Source organism: Arachis ipaensis, chromosome B7 (assembly GCF_059453495.1).
Source record: "Arachis ipaensis isolate K30076 ecotype BB chromosome B7, ASM5945349v1, whole genome shotgun sequence".
Lineage (NCBI taxonomy): Eukaryota > Viridiplantae > Streptophyta > Magnoliopsida > Fabales > Fabaceae > Arachis > Arachis ipaensis.
The window spans coordinates 71,841,016-71,861,549 of NC_142442.1; the positions used below are offsets into that span (position 1 = coordinate 71,841,016).

The 20,534-nt window shown below is 37.6% G+C and overlaps 1 non-coding gene across 1 annotated transcript; it reads right to left on the bottom strand.

Moving 5' to 3' along the window:
- Positions 1 to 2,650: 2,650 nt before the first annotated feature.
- Positions 2,651 to 2,754, bottom strand: LOC148552966 (small nucleolar RNA R71). Its single transcript, XR_015893469.1, has one exon. It is a non-coding gene; the product is annotated as a small nucleolar RNA R71 (small nucleolar RNA).
- Between the last annotated feature and the right edge of the window lie 17,780 nt (positions 2,755 to 20,534).

Genomic DNA, 20,534 nt, shown 5'->3' on the forward strand with positions numbered 1-20,534 from the left:
TTAGTACTTAGTGAACGCCCCAACCCTTATCCTGTCCCGAGAAGGTAGATGTGGTAAGCCAACCCCTTTCCTACGCATTGAAAGCTGGGTGGCGGTTGTTGATGTTATTGATTGCTGCCTGCAACCTTCCTTTATTATGGAATGTGGAAGTTTCAATTCTTAGTGTTTGTGTCTGTTGGCTCTTCTTGTTCGCTCTTCTGCGATGTTATATCTATTTCATTTCCTACACTCCGTGATCCCAAAGCAAGTCTTGATTGATTGCTCCAGCATGGCAGTAGAAAAGAAAAGATCCCAAGGTTTTCCTCTTCCTTTTGAGATTGTCCGCTTATAGATAGGTACCAGATCGCAAGTCAAGAAGAAAGAGAAGGTATGTAAATCACAGAGTGCAAAGCGCTATGGTATGAAATCGCTTAGTTCGAAGAACTATGGATGACGGGACGATGACTTAGTAGAAAGGCTAGGATACTTGATATAGCATAGCCATGTCTAATTTTAAAATTTTCATCATAGGAGCTAGTTGATTCCCATCAATTTGGTTGTTGTATATAATGTCCTGCTGAAGCTTGGCTAGCCATGTCTAATTTTTTTTAGACTGAAGCTTTAGACTAACATTGCATGATTCCTGTAATTTGTATTAAAAATTTTGAATTTCTTATTTTTCTTTCTCCAAAATATTTTCAAAAAATACAAAAATATTTTAATAAAACCATAAAAACCAAAAATTTTATATTTCTTGTTTGAGTCTAGTGTCACATTTTAAGTTTGGTGTCTTGTATATTTGTAATTTTCTTGCATTTTTCTAAAATATATGCATTATGTTCTTCATTGATCTTCAAGTTATTCTTGATGATTTTCTTTGGTCTAATCTTTAAATTCTCTTGTTTGGTGTCTTTTCTTGTTTTTCATATGCATTTTTGAATTATTAGTGTCTATAGAATGAAAATTTCTAAGTTTGGTGTCTTGCATATCTTTCTTTTCTTAAAAATATGTGTTGATGTTCATCTTGACATTCAACGTGTTCTTGCATGCATTGTTTATTTGATCTTAGTTTTTTATGATTAGTTTCATTTTGTTGTTGCTCTCTCTCATCATTAAAAATTCAAAAATTTTTTTTTCAAAATTATGTCTTTTCAAGTCAATAATACAGAGAATTGAAGATTCAGAACATACAGCAGAGGAATTACAGAGAAAAAGCTGGGTGTTCAAAACGCCCAGTGAGGAAGGAAAACTGGCGTTTAAACGCCAGCCAAGATACTTGGCTGGGCGTTAAACGCCCAAAATGGTAGTATTTTGGTCGTTAAACGCCAGAATGGATACCATTCTGGGTGTTTAACGCCAGGTCAACACAAGGGAGGTAAGTTAGTTTTTAATTCAAATCTTTTTCAAATCTTCATACTTTTTCAAAATCACATCTTTTTCAAATCATATCTTTTTCAATTTCCTTCTTAATATTTTTGAAAACTTTAAAATTTGATTTTCAAAATATTTTTCTTATTTTTATTTCATAATTTTTGAAATTAATACTAACAATTAATATTTTGATTCAAAAAATTTCAAGTTATTACTTGCCTATTAAGAAAGGTTCAATCTTTAAATTCTAAAATCATATCTTTTAGTTTCTTATTAGTCAAGTAATCAACTTTGATTTTCAAAAAAATATTCAAATCTTTTTAAATTGTTTTTCAATCATATATTCTCAATCATATCTTCTCAACCACATCTTTTTCAAAATAATTTTCAATCATATCTTGTTGACTGCTAATTTCAAAATCTTTTTCAAAATCACCTAACCACTTTCTCACTTTTAATTTTTGAAAAACCATTAACCATTTTTCAAAATTCTTTTTAATTAACTAATTATTTTAAATTTTAATTTTATTTTGTTTCTTTTAAAAATTTTTGAAAATTCCCTCTCTCACCTATTTCTATTTAAGGACTAACACTCCTCCTCAATTAGCAATTCGGACTCTCTCTCTCTCCTTCTTCATATGTTCGAATTCTTATCTACCTACCTCATCCCTCTATTTCTGTTTTCCTCTGACACCTCAAGGAATCTCTATATTGTGACATAGAAGATTCCATACTTTCTTGTTCTCTTCTCTTTCTTATGAGCAGGAACAAGGACAAGGGCATTCTTGTTGAAGCTGATCCTGAACCTGAAAGGACCTTGAAGAGGAAGCTAAAAGAAGCTAAATCACAACTCTCTGAAGAGGACCTAACAGAAATTTTTGAAAAAGAAGAAGACATGGCAGCCGAAAATAACAACAATGCCAACAATGCAAGGAAGATGCTTGGTGACTTTATTGCACCTTCTTCTGAATTCTGTGGAAGGAGCATCTTAATTCCTGCAATTAGAGTAAACAACTTTGAGCTTAAGCCTCAATTAGTTTCTCTAATGCAGCAGAATTGCAAGTTTCATGGACTTCTATTGGAAGATCCTCATCAGTTTTTAGCTGAATTCTTGCAAATCTGTGACACTATTAAGACCAATGGGGTTAATCCTGAGGTCTACAGACTTATGCTTTTTCCCTTTGCTGTAAGAGACAGAGCTAGGACATGGTTGGACTCACAACTTAAAGAAAGCCTGAACTCTTGGGAAAAGATGGTCAATGCCTTCTTGGCAAAGTTCTTTCCACCTCAAAAATTGAGTAAGCTTAGAGTGGAAGTCCAAACCTTCTGACAGAAGGAAGGTGAATCCCTCTATGAAGCTTGGAAAAGATACAAGCAATTGATCAGAAGGTGTCCTTCTGGCATGCTTTCAGAATGGAGCATCATATGTATATTCTATGATGGTCTGTCAGAATTGTCTAAGATGTCATTGGACAACTCTGCTGGTGGATCTCTTCATCTGAAGACGACGCCTGAAGAAGCACAGGAACTCATTGAAATGGTTGCAAATAACCAATTCATGTACACTTCTGAAAGGAATCCTGTGAATAATGGGACAACTCAGAAGAAAGGAGTTCTTGAGATTGATACTCTGAATGCCATATTGGCTCAGAACAAAATATTGACTCAGCAAGTCAATATGATTTCTCAGAGTCTGTCTGGAATGCAAGCTGCATCAGGCAGTACTAAGGAGGCTTCCTCTGAAGAAGAAGCCTATGACCCTGAGAACCATGCAATGGCAGAGGTGAATTACATGGGAGAATCCTATGGAAATACCTATAATCCTTCATGGAGGAATCACCCTAATCTCTCATAGAAGGATCAACAGAAGCCTAATCAAGGCTTCAATAATAACAATGGTAGAAGAAACAGGTTTGGCAATAGCAAACCTTTTCCATCATCTTCTCAGCAATAGACAGAGAATTCTAAGTAGAGCCACTCTGACTTAGCAACTGTAGTCTCTGATCTATCTAAGACCACTCTGAGTTTCATGACTGAAATAAGGTCCTCCATTAGAAATTTGGAGGCACAAGTGGGTCAGCTGAGTAAGAAAGATACTTTACTCCCTCTTAGTACTCTCCCAAGCAATACAGAAGAAAATCCTAAGAGAGAGTACAAGGCCATAACTATAACCAACATGGCCGAACCTGGAGAGGAAGAAAAGATAGTGATTTCCAATGAGGAAGACCTCAATGGACGTCCACTAGCCACTAAGGAGTTCCCTAATGAGGAACCCAAGGAATCTGAGGCTCATACAGAGACCATAGAGATTCCATTGAACCTACTTCTGCCATTCATGAGCTCTGATGAGTATTCTTCCTCTGAAGAGGATGAAGATATTACTAAAGAGTAAGTTGCTAAGTACATGGGAGTAATCATGAAGCTGAATACCAAGTTATTTGGTAATGAGACTTGGGAGGATGAACCCCCATTGCTCATCAATGAACTAAATGATCTGGTTCAACTGAAATTACCTCAGAAGAAACAGGATCCTGGAAAGTCCTCAATACCTTGTACCATAGGCACCATGACCTTTGAGAAGGCTCTGTGTGACCTAGAATCAAGTATAAACCTCATGCCCCTCTCTGTAATGGAGAAACTAGGGATCTTTGAGGTTCAAGCTGCAAGAATCTCACTAGAGATGGCAGACAATTCAAGGAAACAGGCTTATGGACATGTAGAGGATGTCTTGGTAAAGGTTGAAGGCCTTTACATCCCTGCTGACTTCATAATCCTGGACACTAGGAAGAATAAGGATGAATCCATCATCCTTGGCAGACCTTTTCTAGCCACAGCAAAAGCTGTGATTGATGTTGATAGAGGAGAGTTGGTCCTTCAAGTGAATGAGGACTACCTTGTGTTTAAAGCTAAAGAATCTCCTTCTGTACACATGGAGAAGAAGCATGATAGGCTTCTCTCAATACAGAGTCAAACAGAGCCCCCATATTCAAACTCTAAGTTTGGTATTGGGAGGCCATCATCATGCTCTGAGTATCTGTGAGGCTCTATGAGAGCCCACTGTCAAGCTATTGACATTAAAGAAGCGCTTGTTGGGAGGCAATCCAATTTTTACTTATCTATGTTAACTTTCTTTTGTTATTTTATGTTTTCTTTAGGATGATGATCATGTGGAGTCACAAAAACAAAAGCTAAAATCAAAAACAGCATTGAAAATAGCACACCCTGGAGAATGAGCTTACTGGCATTTAAACGCCAGTAAGGGTAGCAGAATGGGCGTTAAACGCCCAGTCTGGCACCATTCTAGGCGTTCAATGCCAGAAAAGGGCACTAAAATGGCGTTTAATGCCAGAAAGGGAAGAAAAGTTGGCGTTTAATGCCAGAAAGGAGAGAAAAGCTGGCGTTAAACGCCAGAAATGGGCAGCAACCTGGCGTTTAACGCCAGGATTGGCACTCCAATGGGAATTTACACGCCAAAATGGTGCAGGGATGAGAAATCCTTGACACCTCAAGATCTGTGGACCCCACAGGATCCCCACCTACCTCAACTCTCTCTCTCTCTCTCTCTTCTTCACACCTTCCCATAACACCCACCTCACAATTCAAATCCTTTCCCTCCCACACCCAACCCCTAATACACGAACCCTACCCATCTCTCCACTCCTATATAAACCCCTCCTTACCATCTTCATTTTCACACATCATAAACACTCCTTTCCCCCCTTGGCCGAACCACTCACACCTCTCCATCTCGTCCATTTTCTCCTTCTTCTACTTCCTTCTTTCTTCTTTTGCTCGAGGACGAGCAAACCTTCTAAGTTTGGTGTGGTAAAAGTTTTGCTTTTTTATTTTTCCATAACCATTTATGGCACCTAAGGCCGGAGAAACCTCTAGAAAGAGGAAAGGGAAGGCAATTGCTTCCATCTCTGAATCATGGGAGATGGAAAGATTCATCTCAAAAGTCCATCACTAGAAAGAGAATGGAGCAAATAAGAGAGCCCACTTATGGACCTCAACAAGAGCATGAGGAAATTCCTCATCAAGAAATCCCTGAGATGCCTCAAGGGATGCACTTTCCTCCACACAACTATTGGGAGAAAATCAACACCTCCTTAGGAGATTTGAGTTCCAATATGGGGCAACTAAAAATGGAGCACCAAGAGCACTCCATTATTCTCCATGAAATTAGAGAGGATCAAATAGCCATGAGGGAAGAGCAACAAAGGCAAGGTAGAGACATAGAGGAGCTCAAGCACTCCATAAGATCTTCAAGAGGAAGAACTAGCCGCCATCACTAAGGTGGACCCGTACTTTAATTTCCTTGTTCTTTATTTTTCTATTTTTCCGAAAATTATGCTTTATGTCTTGTCTATGTTTGTGTCTTTATTACATGATCATTAGTGTCTAGTGCCTATGCTTTAAAGTTATGAATGTCCTATGAATCCTTCACCTCTCTTAAATGAAAAAAATTATTTTCTGAAAAAGAAAAAGAAGTACATGAATTTCAAATTTTAAAATAGTTTAATTATTTTGATGTGGTGGCAATACTTTTTGTATTTCTGAATGAATGCTTGAACAGTGCATATTTTTTATAGTGAAGTTTATGAATGTTAAATATGTTGGCTCTTGAAAGAATGATGAAAAAGGAGAAATGCTATTAGATAATCTGAAAAATCATATAATTGATTCTTGAAGCAAGAAAAAGCAGTGAAGAGAAAAGCTTGCAGAAAAAAAAAGAGAGGAGAAAAAAAAACAAGCAGAAAAAGCCAATAGCCCTTTAAACCAAAAGGCAAGGGTAAAAAGGATCCAAGACTTTGAGCATTAATGGATAGGAGGGCTTAAAGGAATAAAATCCTGGCCTAAGCGGCTAAACCAAGCTGTCCCTAACCATGTGCTTGTGGCGTAAAGGTGTCAAGTGAAAAACTTGAGACTGAGCGGTTAAAGTCGTGGTCCAAAGCAAAAAAAGTGTGCTTAAGAGCTCTGGACACCTCTAATTGGGGACTTTAGCAAAGCGGAGTCACAATCTGAAAAGGTTCACCCAGTTATGTGTTTGTGGCATTTATGTATCCGGTGGTAATACTGGAAAACAAAATGCTTAGGGCCACGGCCAAGACTCAATAAGTAGCTGTGTTCAAGAATCAATATACTGAATTAGGAGAATCAATAACACTATCTAAATTCTGAGTTCCTATAGATGCCAATTATTCTGAACCTCAAAGGATAAAGTGAGATGCCAAAACTGTTCAGAAGCAAAAAGCTAATAGCCCCGCTCATCTAATTAAGACTGATCTTCATAGATGTTTTCGGAATTTATTGTATATTCTCTTCTTTTTATCCTATTTTGTTTTTAGTTTCTTGGGGACAAGCAACAATTTAAGTTTGGTGTTGTGATGAGCGGATAATTTATACGCTTTTTGGTATTGTTTTTACATAGTTTTTAGTATGTTTTTATTACTTTTTATTATATTTTTATTAGTTTTTAAATAAAAATAACATTTCTGGACTTTACTATGAGTTTGTGTATTTTTCTGTGATTTCAGGTATTTTCTGGCTGAAATTGAGGGACCTTAGCAAAAATCTGATTCAGAGGCTGAAAAAAGACTACAGATGCTGTTGGATTCTGACCTCCCTACACTTGAAGTGGATTTTTTTGAGCTACAGAAGCCCAATTGGCGCGCTCTCAATTGTGTTGGAAAGTAGACATCTTGGGCTTTCCAGCAATATATAATAGTCCATACTTTGCCCGAGTTTTGATAATGAAAACTGGCGTTTAAACGCCAACTTTCTACCCTTTTCTGGCGTTAAACGCCAAAAATGGCATAAAAGCTGGAATTAAACGCCCAAACTGGCACCAGAGCTGGCGTTTAACTCCAAGAATATCCTAAGCACGAAAAAGCTTCAATGCTCAACCCAAGCACACACCAAGTGGGCCTCAGAAGTGGATTTCTGCATCATTTACTTATTTCTGTAAACCCTAGACCATTAGTTCATTATAAATAGGACCTTTTACTATTGTATTTTCATCTTTTCATCTTTCATCTTTGGAATATCTTTTGATCATTTTGTACACATTTGGAGGCTGGCCTCACGGCCATGCCTAGACCTTTTACTTATGTATTTTCAACGGTGGAGTTTCTACACCCCATAGATTAAGGTGTGGAGCTCTGCTGTTCTTTATGAATTAATACAAGTACTATTGTTTTTCTCTTCAATTCACGCCTACTTCTTCTCTAAGATATCCACTCGCACTTCAACCTGATGAATGTGATCATCTGTGACACTCATCATCATTCTCACCTATGAGCGCGTGCCTGACAACCACGTCCGTTCTATCTGCAATAGCTTGAGTGCGTATCTCTTGGGTTTCTAATATAAGATTAGAACCTTCGTGGTATAGTCTAGAATTATTGGCAGCCATTCCTGGGATCTGGAAAGTCTAAACCATGTCTGTGGTATTCCGAGTAGGATCTGGGAAGGGATGACTGTGACGAGCTTCAAACCTGCGAATGTGGGGCACAAGTGACAGTGTGCAAAAAGACAATGGTCTTATTCCGTTGCTAGCGGGAACCGACAGATGATTAGCCCTACAGTGACAGTGCAGATGGATTTGTTTTCATCCGAGAGGATCTTACAGCTTGCCATGGAAGGAGGTAACGCATGGTTGGAAGAAGGCAATAGGAAAGCAGAGGTTCTGATGCAACAAAGCATCTCCAGACGCTTACCTGAAATTCTTACCTATGAATTACATAAGTATTTCTATCCTATTTTATTTTATTTATATTTTAATTATCAAAACCTCATAACCATTTGAATCTGCCTGACTGAGATTTACAAGGATGACCATAGCTTGCTTCAAGCCGACAATCTCCCTGGGATCGACCCTTACTCACATAAGGTTTATTACTTGGACGACCCAGTACACTTGCTGGTTAGTTGTGCGAAGTTGTGAAAAAGATTTGAGATTACAATTGTGCGTACCAAGTTGTTGGCGCCATTGAGATCACAATTTCGTGCACCAGTGTCAAGTTTTAAGTTTGGTGTCAATTGCATGTTTTAACTTTTCTTAAAATTTTCGAAAATTCATGCATGTGTTCTTTCTTGATCTTCAAGTTGTTCTTAATGATTTTCTTTGTTTGATCTTTAATTTTTCTTGTTTTGTGTCTTTTCTTGTTTTTCATATGCATTTTTGAATTATTAGTGTCTAAAGTTTAAAAATTTTTAAGTTTGGTATCTTGCATGTTTTTTCTTTTCTTAAAAATTTTCAAAAACATGTTTTTGATGTTCATCATGATCTTCAAAGTGTTCTTGGTGTTCATCTTGACATTCAAAGTGTTCTTGCATATATTATTCATTTTGATCTTAAATTTTTATGTCATGTGTCATTTTATTGTTTTTCTCTCTCCTTATTAAAAATTCAAAAATAAAAAATAATATCTTTCCCTTATTTTACTCATAAATTTCAAAATTTTTGGTTGATTCGGTCAAAAATTTTTTAAATTTAGTTGTTTCTTATTAGTCAAGTCAAAATTTCAATTTAAAAATTCTATCTTTTCAAATCTTTTTCAAAATCAAATATTTTTCATTTTTCTTTCATTTTTTTCAAAAATTCTCCAAAATTAATTTTCAAAATCTTTTTCTTATTTTTATTTCATATTTTCTAAATTATTACTAACAATTAATGTTTTGATTCAAAAATTTCAAGTTGTTGCTTGCCTATTAAGAAAGGTTCAATCTTTAAATTCTAGAGTCATATCTTTTAGTTTCTTGTTAGTCAAGTCATCAACTTTAATTTCAAAATCCAAATCTTTTTTAATTTTCTTTTCAATCTTTTTCAAAATAAATTTCAAATCATATCTTCTTAAGATTAAATTTCAAAATCTTTTTCTAACTTCCTATCTTTTCAAAATTGATTTTCAAATCTTTTTCAATTAACCACTTGATTTTTTTTTTTGTTTTTTTTTAAAAAAAGTTTACTCTTTCTTATCTTTTTCAAAACCACCTAACTACTTCTCTACCTCTAATTTTCGAAAACCAACTAACAACTTCTTCAAAAATATTTTTAATTAATTAATTTATTTAGTTTTCATATTACTTTTATTTCTTTTCTTAAATTTCGAATTCTAACTTAATTAATTAAATAAAAATAAAAATATTTTTCTTCTCCCTTTTTTCTATTCGAATACTCTCTCTCTCTCATCTCTTTCTATTTAGCTTATTTATTTACTAACACTTCTCTTCTTCTTATAATTTGAACCATCTCCCTCTCTCTATGTTCGAATTCTTCTTCTCCCTTCTTCATTCTATTTCTTCTATTCTTCTACTCACATAAAGGAATCTCTATACTGTGACATAGAGGATTCCTCTTCTTTTCTATTCTCTTCTTTTTCATATAAGCAGAAACAGGGATAAAGATATTCTTGTTGAAGCTGATCCTGAACCTGAAAAGACTCTGAAGGGGAAGCTAAGAGAAGCTAAAGCACAACACTCCGGAGAGGACCTTACAGAAATTTTCGAAAAAGAAGAAGACATGGCAGCCGAACCCAACAACAATGGTGGAGATGCAAGGAAGATGCTTGGTGACTTTACTGCACCAACTTTCAACTTCTATGGAAGAAGCATCTCAATTCCTGCCATTGGAGAAATAGGTTTGGCAATAGCAAGCCTTTTCCATCATCATTTCAGCAACAGACAGAGAATTCTAGGCAGAGCCTCTCTAACTTAGCAACCATAGTCTCTGATCTAACTAAGACCACTCACAGTTTCATGACTGAAACAAGGTCCTCCATTAGAAATCTGGAGGTACAAGTGGGTCAGCTGAGTAAAAGAGTTACTGAAACTCCTCCTAGTACTCTCCCAAGCAATACAGAAGAGAATCCAAAGAGAGAGTGCAAGGCCATCAATATACCCAAAGTGGCCGAACCTATAGAGGAGGAAAAGGCAGTGATTTCCAGTGAGGAAGACCTTGCTGGACGTCCACTGACTAATAAGGAGTTCCCTATTGAGGAACAAAAGGAATTTGAGGCTCATATAGAGACCATAGAGATTCCATGGAACTTACTATTGCCATTCATGAGCTCTGATGAGTATTCTTCCTCTGAAGAGGATGAAGATATTATTGAAGAGCAAGTTGCTCAATATCTAGGAGCAATCATGAAACTGAATGCCAAGTTATTTGGTAATGAGACTTGGGAGGATGAACTTCCATTGCTCATCAATGAACTGAATGCTTTGGTTCAACAGAAATCACCTCAGAATAAACCGGATCCCGAAAAGTTCTTAATACCTTGTACCATAGGCACCATGACCTTTGAGAAGGCTCTGTGTGACCTGGGGTCAGGAATAAACCTCATGCCACTCTCTGTAATGGAGAAACTAGGGATCTTTGAGGTACAAGCTGCAAAAATCTCACTAGAGATGGCAGGCAAATCAAAGTAACAGGCTTATGGACTTGTAGAGGATGTCTTAGTGAAGGTTAAAGGCCTGTACATCCCTGCTGACTTCATAATCCTAGACATTGGGAAGGATGAGGATGAATCCATCATCCTTGGAAGACCCTTCTTAGCCACAACAAGAGCTGTGATTAATGTAGACAGAGGAGAGTTAGTCCTTCAATTGAAAAATAGCACACCCTGGAGGACAGGCTTACTAGCATTTAAACGCCAATAAGAATAGCATTCTGGACGTTTAACGCCAGAAATGGCAGCATTCTGGGCGTTCAGAAAAACGCCCAGTAAAGAAGGAATCCTAGCGTTTAACGCCAGCCAGGGTATCTGGCTGGGCATTAAATGCCCAAAATGGCAGTCAAGTGGGCGTTAAACGCCAGAATAGATAGCATTCTGGGCGTTTAATGCCAGGATGACACAAGGGAGGTAATTTTGTTTCCAATTCGATTTTTTTCAATTTTTCATGTTTTAATTCATTATTTTTTGCATCAAACATATTTTAAACTTTCATCTTTCAATTTTTATTTTCAAAAATTAATAATCTTTCCAATTCTTTTTAATTCTTTTCAATTCCTTCCAAAACGTTTTCAAAACTTACATATCTTTTCAAATTCTTTTCAACTCTTTTTCTTGTATACATTAATATGTTTTCAAAATTAATTGCATCACTCTTCTTCTACTCCCTTCTATCTTATTTTTCTCGAGGACGAGCAAAGCTTTTAAGTTTGGTGTGGAAAAGCTCAGTTTTTTGTTTTTCCATAACCATTAATGGCACCTAAGGCCGGAGAAACCTCTAGGAAGAGGAAAGAGAAGGTAATTGCTTCCAACTCTGAGTCATAGGAGATGGAGAAATTCATCTCAAAAGCCCATCACTAGAAAGAGGATTGAGCTAACAAGAGAGCCCACTCATGGACCTCAACAAAACACTCCATTATCCTCCATAAAATCAGAGAGGACCAAAAGGCCATGAAAGAGGAGCAACAAAGGCAAGGAAGAGATATTGAGGAGCTAAAGCACTCCATGGGATCTTCAAGAGGAAGAACTAGCCGCCATCACTAAGATGGATCCATTCTTTAATTTCCTTGTTCTTATTTTTCTATTTTTCGATTTCTGTGCTTTATGTTTTATCTATGTTTGTGTCTTTATTACATGATCATTAGTGTCTAGTGTCTATATCTTAAAGCTATGAATGTGCTATGAATCCTTCACCTTTCTTAAATGAAAAATGTTTTTAATTGCAAAAGAAAAAGAAGTACATGAATTTCGAATTCTATCTTGAAAATAATCTAATTATTTTGATGTGGTGGCAATACTTTTTGTTTTCTGAATGAATGCTGGAACAGTGCATATTTTTGATATTGTTGTTTATAAATTTAAAATTGTTGGCTCTTGAAAGAACAATGAAAAAGGAGAAATGTTATTGATAATCTAAAAAATCATAAAAATGATTCTTGAAGAAAGAAAAATAAGTGAAAAACAAAAGCTTGCGAAAAAAAAAGAATGGCAAAAAAAAAGAAAAGAAAAAAAGAAAAAGAAAAAGCAAGCAGAAAAAGCCAATAGCCCTTTAAACCAAAAGGCAAGGGTAAAAAGGATCCAAGGCTTTGAGCATTAATGGAAAGGAGGGCCCAAAGGAATAAAATCCTGGCCTAAGCGGCTAAACCAAGCTGTCCCTAACCATGTGCTTGTGGCGTGAAGGTGTCAAGTGAAAAGCTTGAGACTGAGCGGTTAAAGGTGTGGTCCAAAGCAAAAAGAGTGTGCTTAAGAGCTCTGGGCACCTCTAACTAGGGACTCTAGCAAAGCTGAGTCACAATCTGAAATGGTTCACCCAGTTATGTGTCTGTGGCATTTATGTATCCGGTGGTAATACTAGAAAACAAAATGCTTAGGGTCATGGCCAAGACTCATAAAGTAACTGTGTTCAAGAATCAACATACTGAACTAGGAGAATCAATAACACTATCTGAATTCTGAGTTCCTATAGATGCCAATCATTCTGAACTTCAAAGGATAAAGTGAGATGCCAAAACTATTCAGAAGCAAAAGACCACTAGCCCCGCTCATCTAATTGGAAATGAGCTTCATTGATATTTGGAATCCATTGTATATTCTCTTCTTTTTATTCTATTTTGTTTTTAGTTGCTTGGGGACAAGCAACAATTTAAGTTTGGTGTTGTGATGAGCGGATAATTTATACCCTTTTTGGCATTGTTTTTACATAGTTTTTAGTATGTTATAGTTACTTTTATTATATTTTTATTAGTTTTTATTCAAAATCACATTTCTGGACTTTACTATGAGTTTGTGTGTTTTTCTATGATTTCAGGTATTTTCTGGCTAAAATTGAGGGACCTGAGCAAAAATCTTATTCAGAGGCTGAAAAAGGACTGCAGATGTTGTTGGATTCTGACTCTTCTGCAGTCGAAGTGGATTTTCTGGAGCTACAGAAGCCCAATTAGCGCGCTCTCAATTGCGTTGGAAAGTAGACATTCTGGGATTTTTAGAAATATATAATAGTCTATACTTTTCCCGAGATTTGATGGCCCAAACGGGTGTTCAAAGCCAGCCTAAAACTTTCTGGCGTAAAACGCCCAAACTGGCACCCAAGCTGGCGTTTAACTCCAGGAATAGCCTATGCACGAAAAAGCTTCAATGATAAGCCCAAGCACAGACCAAGTGGGCCCCGGAAGTGGATTTCTGCACCATCTGCACTTTGTTACTCATTTTCTGTAAACCTAAGTTACTAGTTTAGTATAAATAGCACTTTTTACTATTGTATTCATATCTCTGGACGTTTAGTCCTTAGACATTAGAGGCTGGCCTCACAGCCATGCCTAGACCTTTTTCACTTACGTATCTTCTAGGGTGGAGTTTCTACACCCCATAGATTAAGGTGTGGAGCTCTGCTGTTCTTCATGAATTAATGTAATTACTATTGTTTTTCTATTCAATTCACGCCTACTTCTTCTCCAAGATATACTCTCGTACTTAATTCAGTTAAGTCAGAATGAAGGGGTGACCCGTGACAATCACCCAATCTTCGTTACTCGCTTAGCCAAGATCCGCGTGCCTGACAACCACAAAGCGGTCTACATGATGTTCAACGTAGTCATTGGACAACAACCGGAGTATATTCTCTTGGATATATAATACACGGACCGAGTCCGTGAGATTAGTATCTTCGTGGTATAGGCTAGAATTATTGACAGCATTTCTGGGATCCGGAAATTCTAAACCTTGTCTGTGGTATTCCGAGTAGGATCTAGGAAGGGATGACTGTGACGAGCTTCAAACCTGCAAATGTTGGGCGCAAGTGATAGTGTGCAAAAGGATCAATGGATTCTATTCCGATGCTAGCGGGAACTGACAGATGATTAGCCATGCGGTAGCTGTACCTGGTATTTTTCATCTGAGACGAGAAATCCGACAGTTGATAAGCCGTGCAGAAACCGTAGAGGACCATTTTCACTGAGAGGATCTTACAGCTTTCCATGGAAGGAAGTAACGCATGGTTGGAAGAAGGCAATAGTAAAGCAGAGGTTTAGAAGCAACAAAGCATCTCCAGACGCTTATCTGAAATTCCCACCAATGAACTACATAAGTAACTTTATTTTACTTTATGTTTTATTTATATTTTAATTATCAAAACCTCATAACCATTTGAATCTGCCTGACTGAGATTTACAAGATGACCATAGCTTGCTTCAAGCCGACAATCTCTGTGGGATCGACCCTTACTCACGTAAGGTATTACTTGGACGACCCAGTGCACTTGCTGATCAGTTGTGCGGAGTTGTGAAAAGTGTAATCACAATTTCGTGCACCATTCGTCCCAAAAAAAAACATATTTTGGAACTATATCTGCAATCATATACACTCTTCATTTAGTTTATTTCCTTACTGGCTTGGGAGTCAGAGTCCTTTTTGCAGGTACCACGCTCGGGTCCAGGTTCACGAGGATATCAACGATTCGGCAAAAGCTATAAGGCATAGCGAGGTTAACGGAGAGCCGATGTAAGACCCAAGACTTTTGAAAAGTCTTATTTTGAACTAATCTCAAACCATATATTTATTTACAGTTTTAATTTTATAAATTATCTTATTGAAGGTAATTAGAGGTAGTTTTGATTAAATGGATTTGAAATAAATAAAGGTTTTCATCCCAACTCTATAATTATGGATTATTGAGTTATTTTATATATTTAAATTATAAAGTTGGTAGTTGTGAAATAATAAAAATTTTTATATGATTTGGACTAAATAATTAATATTCTAAAATATTGATACTATTGTTTTGGGAAAATAAGGATTTAATTATATTATTTCTAATTATTTGATTTGGACATTTTATTGAAAATAATTTGTAAAATTGATGAGCAAATAGTATTTTCTATATACAATTAGTGTTGGATTTAAATTGGGTTTCAATTTCTATATTATCCCTTCCTTTATTTGAAATTACAAATTACCTTTGTACCTAATTTTACCCTAATCCTAAAACTCAACACACACAACCCTAACCCTGAAAATCCTACCCGGTTACCCGATTTCCCTGACCCAGTACACACTAGTGCACCTAACCCTACAGCAGCAGCAACTGCAAACTGAACAAAGGAAAGAAAGAAAGGGGGAAGCAGGGGAGGGGTTCCACGGAAGCAGAGTGAGGGAGGAGAAGGAAAGGCGGCGCGGTTGGTGTCACTGCCACCGTTGCCGCCGTTGCTAACATAGGAGAAGGGAGATCTAAGGGAGATAGAATAGAGCTGCCATCAGGGGAAGGGATGAGCCGCGCTGCTGCCACCACCGCCAGCCTTGGGGTCGCCGTTTATGCCTCGTCGCGTCACCATTAGTTGTCGCCGTCGTCGCCAACCATAGAGGAGAGAGAAGAGGCGAGCGCGAGCCAAGATCCGCGACGGAGAGCTGCCGTTACTAGGTTACCGTTCTACCTTACCGTCGCCGTTGGAGCCACGAGCTGCGCCAAGTCACTGCCGCATCGCGTCAAGGAGGAAGGCCGAGACTGAGCGACGCTGGGAGAGAAGAAGACGCGAGCTGGAGGAGATGTGTCCAGTTGCCGCCATCGCGCCACTGACCGCCACCGTTCCGCTGTCGCCGTCAGTAGGGGTTCTGCCAGGAGAGAGTTTGGGAGCAGAGCAGACGAGAGAGAGATCTGAGACTGAGTTGGGAGTCCAACCACTGCGCCCAGCTGCCGTTCGCATCGCCGGTGCTGCCTCCGTCGGAACTGCCGCCGTCAGGAAAGGGTTTAGGCCGCCATAGGTGTTGCTGCCGGAGAAGGGAGCTGCGTCTCCGTGACTCTGACCACCGGGAGTGGTTCTGTGACTTCTGGGACCACCGCCTAAGCTTCTGGCTGTTTCTGCCGTCGCCGAAAAACTCTGCCAGTAAGGGTTTTGAATTTGGTTTTCATTCGTTTAAGATTTCGGAAGCTTTATCGTCTCTGTATGTGGGTTTCAGTCATCATTGCCGGAGTCTAGGTCACGCTGCCGCTTGAGGTGGCTGCCGGGCTGCCACCGAACCGGTTCAGAGACCGCCGCTGTTTCGGTTCAGCCGTTCCTTCTTCGTTCGGTAAGCGTCTCGATCTGAAAGCCCTCTAGTTACTGCTCGATTATTATATGTTGCAATTAGAGTCGTTGTGGTTGCTGAGAAAGCGGTTTGGAGCTGAAGTTTTGATTGCAGTTGACTCGGGTCGATACGAAAGGAGTTAGTTAACAAGTTTGGGTTGTGATTCTGGTGATTAAGTGAGTCTTATGAATTGTCTGATTTGTATTGGATGAATATGATTGCCTGTTTAATTGAGATAATGTTTGGTTTTGTCCAAAATGGAGTTTTCTAGTTGTTTTAAATTGAAAGGATTTTAGTAATTAAAGTTTGAATTTTCTTACTGGAAACTGATTTGGTCTTGAATCCCTTGGAAAAAGAGTTGAGGATTGGTTTGGTTGGGACCCGAGAAAGGTGGGAAAGTCCAAGTTTTAGGGGAGATGCTGCCAAAATTTCTATAAAATCTGAGATTTGAAACGTTATTTTGAAAATAATGAACTATGTTTGAATTAAATGTTTGGTAAATAAATTATGTTTGGACTTACTTTATTAAGAAAACTATATATTTTGGATGCAATTTATTTAAGAAAGGAATTATGTGTTAAAGTCAATTTAATTATGAAAGTTCTCCTGTTTTGGAATTTGATTTAAGTAAACAAATTGGAGGAGTTTTAGTGGATTTAAAGGAAACTGAATTTCGATTGACTGATTTCACTTTACGATGTTTTAGGAAAAGTCTGAAGTACTCTTTGAAATCTTGATATAGAAAAACTAAAACAATTTTCGAACCCTTTGGAAACACTTCAGATTTTGGAATGAAACTGAAATTAGTTTTTGGATTTAAATGACTTGGTTTTGGGTTTAACTTCTACTTTATTTACTCAAGTCAAGAAGCTAAAATTTTAGAGGTTTTTGATGAACTTAAGGAAATAAGTTAGGTTATTCTCCTCTGAAGTCTTGAGACTCCGTTGAGTAACTTTATGACCAACCCTTGATTTAGAAATGAATGATTTTGAGTCTTTGAAAAGAGATTTTGAATTTGGCCTGCTTTGAGATTGTTTGGAAGTTCTGGAAAGATGTGGAAAGTGGCTCCGTTTTGAAAAGTGATTCTTGGCAAGATGTGAATTGAATACGTGTGTTATTCAAAAGTAAATGGGCCAAGAATGATTTTGAAATAAGATATTGAGCCTGACTGATTATGGATATCAAGATTGATGAGTTATCGTTTGGTAGGCGTAAGGGCCGGGTTCGTCCTGCTTATGCTGAGAGATTTGATGTTGATGAGATTGTTGATAAGACGCTTGCGCCTGGCAAGGACGGTGGTTAATCCTACTTGTCGAGGTTGCGGCACCCGCGTAAAGACGGTGGTTAATCCCGCTTATGTGCAGATGTGAGGTCGGAGGCAGAGTATCCTGCTCACATCCTTTCGGATCACAAGAGTGTGCAGGCACTGACATCCTGGACCGTGTGGCGGGCACGTTATCCCAGAGGGTTCCCATTTATACGTGACCGAAAGGCAACATTCCCATGGGAATGTGTCAGGTTGGCAGTTAAACTGACAATGTGATATCACAGTCAGTAGGGCAGACATTCATCATTTGTATTTATGTGACATTGTTTGGGTGTGCATATTGTAATTGGTTTGCCTATGTGAATACTTATGTTAATTGCTAACTGCTATAATTGTTGTAATTGCTATTGATTGTGTTTGAACTACATTATTTGTGATTGTGTTTGATTGGTTGGTTTATGATGAATTGGTTGATGATTGAGTTATTTGGGCCGGGGGCCGTGTTGGATTGGATGGGCTTGAGTTCTAGTTTTGTGTAAAGTATCTGGCCAGTTCAGCATAGACTTAATGAACCTATGCTTGGAATGGGATGGTCATTTATACCGCGTAGGTAACTGCTTTCATGGTTGTGGTCTAGAAAAGTATGAAAAATCAAACTCTTACAGCATAGACTTAATTGAACCTATGTTTGGGACATGTTGGTCATTCATACTATCTAGGAAAAACTTTTTAGATTTTACAAGAAAGGAAAAAGGTTTTGTTTTAAATTATTTGAGAAATTTAGCAAGTCTTCATAAAGGGATTTTTTGGATTCCCAATGTGTACCCAAGGTTTTTAGGAAGACTCATAAGATGAGCAATGATCATTGTACTCTAAGAATAATTTTTATTTTACTTATCTTGTTATAGTAATTTCTGTAATCCTATAGTGAGAACAAGCGAGGACGATGTTCTCACTCCCCTACAGGTTATTGCCTTTCAGGATATGGACGACGGAGCTTCAGAAGAGTTATATTCCTTTTTTTGTTTATTCGCTATTTTTGTATTATCTTAGCTATTATTTTTCCTCACCTTTATCTTTATTATGTTTGTAAGAGGGATAGGTAATTACGATATGTATGTTTGTAAGTTAGTGTTATGTATATCTACATGTATATATATCTTAAGGTATTGTATCTGGCTTGTATGTACATGTATGTTTATGTTTTCAACGAAAGAAGTGTTTATGAAAGGTTATGCGGTTTTAAGATTTAAACAGGCTCATATTTTAGTATTAAATATTAGAAGATTCATCGTAATACTCGAGCTATCAGAGTGGCGCAGCCGGAAGCGTGACATTTTGATAGTTAGGGTGTTACAGCCAACGTATAGATCGGATAGAGTATACTTGCAAGAACATTTGGCGTCCACCGTGGGGCTGGAAATTAACTTCACCCCACCCCAAAATTATAATTTTTATAACTCGTATTTGCTTTATACCTCTTTTTCTTTGCAGAAAAAGGAAACATGACTGATTACTCTGAGACCCAGCAACCCCATCAAGCTAACGCCGATCTCCTGGCCGCCAACACCGCTCTCCAAGAGGAAAACCAGCGGATGGCCAAATTATTAGCAACGATGAAAAATAACGGAGATCGAAAAGTTGATAGCAAGAAGACAAATGCTGATCCACACGATGAACACCAGTCAGAATCTAACGCAAAGACAGGGGAGCCACTCCCAAAAACCGGAAGGCGGTGAACTAACCCATTTTCTGTGGAGATAATGAATTTTAAAATGCCCAAGAACTTTATGCTCCCAATGACCCTAACGCCATATAAGGGGATCGAGGATCCTAAAGTTCATGTCATGAAATTTGAGTCTATGATGTTCCTCAATAGTGACTCAGATCCCATTCTATGTCGATCTTTTCCTACATTTTTAGATGGAGCTGCCTTACTATGGTTTTCTAATTTTCCTGCAGAGTCCATAACCAGCTTTGACGAGTTTGCTAAGATGTTCATCAACCATTTCACAGCATCTAAAATCTATGTGAGAGATTCGGATTACCTTAGCACAATCAAACAAGGACAGCATGAGAGTCTAAAAGACTACATGACGCGTTTCATAGAAGCGGCCATGGAGATCCCCCGACCTTAAACCAGAAGTGCAGTTGCATGCCATCAAAAGCGGCCTTCGACTTGAAAAATTCCAGGAAGCTATAGCTATGGCAAAACCGAAAACATTGGAAGAGTTCTGAAACAAAGCAACTGGACAAATTGGAATAGAAGAATTGCGTGAAACAAGAAGGAACGAGAGGCCACAGTCACGAAAGGAAGATGACGAACGGATTCCTGCTAATTTAGAATTTTATAAAAATAACCACGTTGTAAGTATAGTTTCTAAACCAACAGAGAATCCTTTCGTACAAAAATTTGGTTGTCCCAAGTAACAAAACCCAATAAAATTTATAACCGAAGTATTTAAACCTCGGGTCGTCTTCTCAAGGAATTGCAGGGAGGTATGATATATTATTGGTTATGGAAAAGTATCGTTGGGTTTTTTGAAATAAGGAACAAGTAATTTAAATGACAAGAAAAATAAATTAATAATTATAAAGAAAACTCTTGGCAAGGTATGAGAACTGGAAATCCCATCCTAGTTATCCTTATCAAGTATGATGAGAGTTGTTATTGCTCCCACTTAGTTAACCCTTACTAAATAAAGGAAAGTCAAGTGGACTAACTAATTTGATTCCTCAAGTCCTAGTCAACTCCTATGGAAAGACTAGCTTTAGAGGGATCCAAATCAATCAGCAAATCCCAAATTTCAATCAACAGCTGAGTTTGATAACTCAAGTGTCACCAATTACTTAACCAAAACCAAAAGGAGAAAAATCTAAATTAAATTGAAAGCATCATAAATAGA